General features: G+C 45.2%; 1 non-coding gene and 1 pseudogene across 1 annotated transcript; one reads left to right on the top strand and one right to left on the bottom strand.

The window, feature by feature from the left end:
* Positions 1-734: 734 nt before the first annotated feature.
* Positions 735-897, top strand: LOC135037179 (U1 spliceosomal RNA). Its single transcript, XR_010231770.1, has one exon. It is a non-coding gene; the product is annotated as a U1 spliceosomal RNA (small nuclear RNA).
* A 2,083-nt stretch (positions 898-2,980) lies between these two features.
* Positions 2,981-3,159, bottom strand: LOC135037250 (U1 spliceosomal RNA; annotated as a pseudogene).
* Between the last annotated feature and the right edge of the window lie 5,003 nt (positions 3,160-8,162).

Raw genomic sequence — 8,162 nt, 5'->3', positions numbered from 1 at the left:
TTAATAGCCTTACACACTAACTGATTGCGCCACAGCGACACTTTGCAAAAGCATATACTGAAAAAGGCTAATAAGCATTCATCTAGAACGTTTCCTAGAAACATTTTAAAAAGTCAATAATGTGGAGAGTTTTTGTAAGATGTTTCTTCCATCAACCAATGAAGAAACACATTGGTACTTTCCCATGATGAGTGAGTGCTTCAGGATCTCTTGCACATACATGTGCAGCAGAGTACTGTAATGGAAGCATGCTGGGTCCATAACCCAGAGGTAGGCAGATTGAAACTACCCTCTGCTATATGCATTTTTTTTGTTAATTAAAGTAATCCAAAACTGGGATTGACATTTTTGCTCTTTTATTTTTACTTAAAGTACAATAACTTTTACCATTTTAATTTGTTTTAATAGTATATTGACAGTATTGTTTTCTTTCAAAAATTCACTTAATTTTCTTTTCTGTGTGCTAATTAGATATCACCTTGTTTTCACATTAAATAGACTACCACATGAGAAAGCAGCAAGGATGCAGTGGCGTTAATGTTTCCTGGTGGTAGTGGGGTACTGTGTTTGTGCTTTCCTCTGGTCAGCTCTGGTAAAAGTCAGATTTCTTTGTCTCAGATCTTCCTCTAGCCTTGTTCTTCTTTCGAGAGTTCCCTTGTGCTGCCTCAGTTGGATCTCCTTCACTTGACAGGGGCGTACCCGAGCAGCGACCCTCCCCAGCACTAGCCCAACTCCTACTTACCTGCCAGGTGAGATACTATGATCATGAAGGTGCTTCTCCCAGGGCAAGGCTCACCCATTGCACTCTGGGTGTGCTGCTCCTGCGATTTCCCCAAATGTGGGAAACTTGACTGCATAATTTGTGTTTCCCCTGGTCGGCTCTCGTATAATTCAGATCTCTTTGTCTCAGGTCTCTCTCCAGCCTAGTTTGCTGTCTGTTTCCACTTCTCTTTTCTTAAACCGCTCCCTTCTATGCCCTTGCGCACCTTAATTAAATCTAACTCTGATTACGTCAGAGAAGGCCAGGTACCCTACACCATAAGAGGGGGTTTGAAATTTTGACTTGTCTACTTAAAGATCACCAAAATCTGATCACAAGGTCAATTACATCACTGGGTGGGAACCTTTTGGTTAATAGCCCATGTAAGTGCAAGAGATCCTGAAGCACTCACTCATCATGGGAAAGTACCAATGTGTTTCTTACAAAAATTCTCCAGATTACTGACTTTTTAAAGTTTTTCTAGGAAACGTTCTAGATGAATGCTTATTAGCCTTTGTCAGTATGTACTTTCGCAAAGTGTCGCTATGGCGCAATCAGTTAGTGTGTATGGCTATTAACCTAAAGGTTGGTGATTCAATCCCACCCAGGGACGTAATTGACCTTGTTATCAGATTTTGGTGATCTTTAAGTAGACAAGTCAAAATTTCAAACCCCCTCTTATGGTGTAGGGTACCCGGCCTTCTCTGATGTAATCAGAGTTAGATTTGATTAAGTGATTTTATAAAAAACAGCTAGGAAGCACAATTTAGCAGTGGGTTGCAGAGAAAAAAAATTATGCTGGCAGAAAAGTCCAATTGAGTGATTAAACAGCTCTTCATTTTCTGATTTTATGTTTATGCTAACAAATTTGCTCTCTGAAAAGTGTCCACAAAGCCAAGTCTCTGATTAACACCTTTAGTAGGAATGGTTTTTCACCTATTACTGAATTAAACTTGCTTCATTGGAAAGGCAGCAAGATGCATCCTCATTTCAATGTCTACTGAAATAATACAGGTTGACACCAGGAAACATAAACGTCACTGCATCCTTGCTGCTTCCTCAAGGGGAAGTCTGTTTAATGTGAAAACAAGGTGATATCTAATCAGCACACAGGTAAGGAATTAAGAAAATCTTTCTTTATGGGTGAAGATGTTTCTCACAAAATTGTTGCACCAAGGCATCATTGAAATTAAAGCTGGAAAGATGATTTTAATATATCACTTGTATATTTTGTACTGCTCTTCTGGTGACAATGTAGTTTGTTTTTGTCAATTACCATTTTAATAATAGGGTAAAGAAAATTAAGTGGATTTTTGAAAGAAAACAATACTGTCAATATACTATTAAAACAAATTAAAATGGTAAAAGTTATTGTACTTTAAGTAAAAATAAAAGAGCAAAAATATCAATCCCAGTTTTGGATTACTTTAATTAACAAAAAACAATGCATATAGCAGAGGATAGTTTCAATCTGCCTACCTCTGGGTTATGGACCCAGCATGCTTCCATTACAGTACTCTGCTGCACATGTAAGTGCAAGAGATCCTGAAGCACTCACTCATCATGGGAAAGTACCAATGTGTTTCTTCATTGGTTGATGGAAGAAACATCTTACAAAAACTCTCCAGATTATTGACTTTTTAAAGTTTTTCTAGGAAACGTTCTAGATGAATGCTTATTAGCCTTTGTCAGTATGTACTTTCGCAAAGTGTCTCTGAGGCACAAACAGTTAGCGTGTTCAGTTGTTAACCAAAAGGTTGGTGGTTCAATCCCACCTAGGGACGTAATTGACCTTGTTATCAGATTTTGGTGATCTTTAAGTAGACAAGTAAAAATTTCAAACCACCTCTTATGGTGTAGGGTACCTGGCCTTCTCTGATGTAATCAGAGTTAGATTTGATTAAGTGATTTTATAAAAAAAACAGCCACAAAGCACAATTTAGCAGTGGGTTGCAGAGAAAAAGAAATATGCTGGCAGAAAAATCCAATTGAGTGATTAAACAGCTCTTCATTTTCTGGCTTTATTTTTATGCTAACAAATTTGTGCTCTGAAAAGTGTCCACAAAGCCAAGTATCTGATTAACACCTTTGTAGGGATGGTTTTTCACCTATTATTAAATTAAACTTGCTTCATTGGAAAGGCAGCAAGTGATGTCATCCAAGCAGTGGGTCAAGGTTGGCTTCAAACCTCGTCTGCTTATGAAAAGAGAAAAGGGGTATGCAGGGCATGGCGGCCTTTTGCGGTGCTTGGATGACCCCTAGTTCGCATTAAATAATGCAGTCGAGTTTCCCACATTTGGGGAAATCACAGGGGTCAGCATACCCAGAATGCAATGAATGAACCGCACCCTGGGAGAACAGTCTTCATGACCATGGCATCTCCTATGCAAAATAAGTATGATTTGGGATAGGGCTGGGGAGGGCCGCTGCTCAGGCACATCTCTGTCAAGTAAAGGAGATTCAACTGAGGCAGCACAAGGGAACTCTCATCTGGGGACAACAACTGCAGGGAGAACACATATTTTCAGATGAACATGGGAGGGCAGAAGGCTGCCTAATACTGAAGCACCCCCAAACAACAAACCAAATGCAACAACTAGTGCAAGCATTCCTGGGGGAAGGCCTGCAGCAGATGGATTTGCATATGGCGATGTCATCCAAGCAGTGGGTCAAAGTTGGCTTCAACCCTCGTCTGCATATGAAAAGAGAAAAGGGGCGTGCAGGGCATGGCGGCCTTTTGCGGCACTTGGATGACCCCTAGTTCGCATTAAACACCTCCACCCTCCGTCGGTGTGGGGCTCATGTTGGCTATGCCCCAGCCCCTGAAGGATTCAAGCTGATTTCTTGCAGCAGCTGGGCACTGTAACAGCTCCAGAGCTGCTCTGTAATGCAAGTAAAAGGGTGTGGGCCCTGCAGCACTACCTGTAGTTCGCATTGTGCGAGACCCCTAGTTCGCATTAAACACCCCCACCCTCCTTCGGTGTGGGGCTCATGTTGGCCATGCCCCAGCCCCTGAAGCATTCACGCTGATTTCTTGCAGCAGCTGGGCACTGTAACAGCTCAAGAGCTGCTCTGTAAGGCAAGTAAAAGGGTGTGGGCCCTGCAGCACTACCTGTAGTTTGCATTGTGCATTGGAAGGCACAAAGTAAGCAGACGGGAGGAGAAGTCAGGATAGTGCACAAGGGTATAGACGGGAGGGGCTCAAGAAAAAAGAAGTGGAAACAGACAGCAAACTAGGCTTCCAATGCACAATGCAAACTACAGGTAGTGCTGCAGGGCCCACACCCTTTTACTTGCCTTACAGAGCAGCTCTGGAGCTGTTTAATCACTCAATTGGATTTTTCTGCCAGCATAATTTTTCTCTTACGTCCTAGAGGATGCTGGGGACTCCGTAAGGACCATGGGGGATAGACGGGCTCCGCAGGAGACATGGGCACTTTAAGAAAGACTTTAGATCTGGGTGTGCACTGGCTCCTCCCTCTATGCCCCTCCTCCAGACCTCAGTTTACTACTGTGCCCAGAGGAGACTGGGTGCTTTTCAGGGAGCTCTCCTGAGTTTCCTGACAGAAAGTATATTTGTTAGATTTTTTTATTTTCAGGGAGCCTGCTGGCAACAGACTCCCTGCATCGAGGGGCGGAGGGGAGAGATGCACACCTACTTCTGTGAGTTGATAGGCTCTGCTTCTTAGGCTACTGTACAGCATTAGCTCCAGAGGGATCGGTACGCAGGTCTCACCCTCGCCGTCCGTCCCAGAGCCGCGCCGCCGTCCCCCTCGCAGAGCCGGAAGATAGAAGCCGGGTGAGTATGAGAAGAAAAGAAGACTTCAGAGGCGGCGGAAGACTTCATGATCTTCACTGAGGTAACGCACAGCAGTAAAGCTGTGCTCCATTGCTCCCATACACCTCACACACGGCAGTCAGTGTAAGGGTGAAGGGCGCAGGGGGGACGCCCTGGGCAGCAATATAGACCTCTCTTTGGCAAAATAAATATATATGCAGCTAGGCACTGTATATATATATAAGAGCCCCCGCCATTTTTTTACTATATTTGAGCGGGACAGAAGCCCGTCGCTGAGGGGGTGGGGCTTCTCCCTCAGCACTCACCAGCGCCATTTTCTCCACAGCACCGCTGAGGGGAAGCTCCATGGACTCTCCCCTGCTTATACCACGGTAGAAAGAGGGTCTTAAAGAAGAGAGGGCACATAATTAGGCGCATATATATATGGAAATACAGCGCTACTGGGTAAACATAAAATGATTGTGTTTTTTTCCTGGGTCATATAGCGCTGGGGTGTGTGCTGGCATACTTTCTCTCTCTGTCTCTCCAAAGGGCCTTGTTGGGGAACTGTCCTCAGATAAGAGGATTCCCTGAGTGTATGGTGTGTCGGTACACGTGTGTCGACATGTCTGAGGTAGAAGGCTCTCCTAGAGAGGAGCAGGAGCAAATTAATGTGGTGTCTCCATCGACAACGCCGACACCTGACTGGATGGATATGTGGAATGTTTTAAGTGCTAATGTAAACTTATTACACAAGAGATTAGACAAAGCTGAAGCTAGGGAACAGTCAGGGAGTCAACCCATGCCTGTCCCTATGTCGCAGGGACCTTCGGGGTCTCAAAAGCGCCCACTATCCCAAATAGTTGACACAGATACCGACACGGATTCTGACTCCAGTGTCGACTACGATGATGCAAAGTTACAACCAAAATTGGCTAAATGTATTCGATATATGATTATTGCAATAAAAGATGTTTTGCACATCACAGAGTCCCCTGTCCCTGACACGAGGGTACACATGTATAAGGGAAAGAAACCTGAGATAACCTTTCCCCCCTCACATGAGTTGAACGAATTATGTGAAAAAGCTTGGGAATCTCCAGACAAAAAGCTGCAGATTCCCAAAAGGATTCTTATGGCGTATCCTTTCCCGCCAATGGACAGGATACGGTGGGAATCCTCCCCTAGGGTGGATAAAGCATTGACACGCTTATCCAAAAAGGTAGCGCTGCCATCCCAGGATACGGCTACCATCAGGGACCCTGCTGACCGCAAGCAGGAGGTTACCCTAAAGTCCATTTACACACATTCTGGTACCTTACTCAGACCGGCAATAGCGTCGGCCGAGGTTGTAGCGCGGTGGCAGCATGGACAGATACCTTATCAGCAGAGATTGAGACCCTAGATAAGGATGCTATGTTATTGACCATAGGGCATATAAAAGATGCTGTCCTATATATGAGAGATGCTCAAAGTGACATTAGTCTACTGGGTTCTAGAATAAACGCTATGTCGATTTCTGCTAGACGAGTCCTATGGACCCGGCAATAGACAGGTGATGCCGACTCAAAAAGGCATATGGAGGTTTTACCTTACAGGGGTGAGGAATTGTTTGGGGAAGGTCTCTCGGACCTTGTCTCCACAGCTACAGCTGGTAAATCAAATTTTTTGCCTTATATTTCCTCACAGCCTAAGAAAGCACCACATTATCAAATGCAGTCCTTTCGATCACAGAGAAACAAGAAAGTACGAGGTGCGTCCTTTCTTGCCAGAGGTAAGGGCAGAGGGAAGAAGCTGCACAACACAGCTAGTTCCTAGGAACAGAAGTCCTCCCCGGCCTCTACAAAATCCACCGCATGACGCTGGGGCTCCGCTAAAGGAGTCCGCCCAGTTGGGGGCACGTCTTCGAGTTTTCAGCCACATCTGGGTTCATTCGCAGGTGGATCCCTAGGCAATAGAAATTGTTTCTCAGGGTTACAAGCTGAAATTCGAAGAGGTGCCTCCTCGCCGGTTTTTCAAATCGGCCCTACCATCTTCTCCCCAGGAAAGGGAGATAGTGTTAAATGCAATTCACAAATTGTATCTTCAACAGGTGGTGGTCAAGGTTCCCCTGCTTCAACAAGGAAAGGGAAATTATTCGACCCTGTTTGTAGTCCCAAAACCGGACGGTTTGGTCAGACCCATATTAAATTTAAAATCCCTGAACCTATACTTGAAAAGGTTCAAGTTCAAGATGGAATCGCTAAGAGCGGTCATCACCAGCCTAGAAGGGGGGGATTTTATGATATCTCTGGACATAAAGGATGCATACCTTCATGTACTCATTTATCCACCTCATCAGGCGTACCTAAGATTTGCGGTACAGTATTGTCATTACCAATTTCAGACGTTGCCGTTTGGTCTCTCCAGAATTTTCTCCGAGAATTTTCACCAAGGTAATGACAGAAATTATGGTGCTCCTGCGAAAGCAAGGTGTCACAATTATCCCGTACTTGAACGATCTCCTCATAAAAGCGAGATCAAGAGAGCAGTTGCTGAACAGCGTATAACTTTCATTGAAGGTGTTACAGCAAAACGGCTGGATTCTCAATATCCCGAAGTCGCAGTTGGTTCCTACGACTCGTCTGACTTTGCTTGGGCATTATTCTGGATACGGACCAGAAAAGGGTTTATCTTCCGATAGAAAAGGCCCAGGAACTCATGACTCTGGTCAGGAACCTATTGAAACCAAAACAGGTGTCAGTGCATCACTGCACTCGAGTCCTGGGAATGATGGTGGCATCATACGAGGCCATTCCCTTCGGCAGGTTCCATGCGAGGATCTTGCAATGGGACCTACTGGACAAGTGGTCCGGGTCACATCTACAGATTCATCAGTTGATCACCCTGTCCCCCAGGGCCAGGGTATCTCTCCTGTGGTGGCTGCAGAGTGCTCACCTTCTAGAGGGCCGCAGGTTCGGCATTCAGGACTGGATCCTGGTGACCACGAACGCGAGCCTCCGAGGTTGGGGAGCAGCCACACAGGGAAGAAATTTCCAAGGTCTTTGGTCAAGTCAGGAGACTTGTCTTCACATCAACATCCTGGAGCTAAGGGCCATATACAACGCCCTATGTCAAGCGGAGACCTTACTTCGCGACCAACCAGTTCTGATCCAGTCAGACAACGTCACCGCAGTAGTTCATGTAAACCGCCAAGGCGGCACAAGGAGCAGAGTGGCGATGGCGGAAGCCACCAGAATTCTTCGCTGGGTGGAGAATCATGTAAGCGCACTGTCAGCAGTGTTCATTCCGGGAGTGGACAACTGGGAAGAAGACTTCCTCAGCAGACACGACCTACATCCAGGAGAGTGGGGACTCCATCAGGAAGTCTTCGCACAGATTGCAAGTCGGTGGGGACTGTTCCAGATAGACATGATGGCGTCCCGCCTCAACAAAAAGCTACAGAGGTATTGCACCAGGTCAAGAGACCCTCAGGCAGTAGCTGTTTAAACAGCTCTTCATTTTCTGATTTTATGTTTATGCTAACAAATTTGCTCTCTGAAAAGTGTCCACAAAGCCAAGTCTCTGATTAACACCTTTGTAGGAATGGTTTTTCACCTATTACTGAATTAAACTTGCTTCATT

The sequence above is a fragment of the Pseudophryne corroboree genome, unplaced genomic scaffold (genome assembly GCF_028390025.1).
Source record: "Pseudophryne corroboree isolate aPseCor3 unplaced genomic scaffold, aPseCor3.hap2 scaffold_670, whole genome shotgun sequence".
Lineage (NCBI taxonomy): Eukaryota > Metazoa > Chordata > Amphibia > Anura > Myobatrachidae > Pseudophryne > Pseudophryne corroboree.
This window is presented reverse-complemented; position numbering and strand designations above follow the sequence as displayed.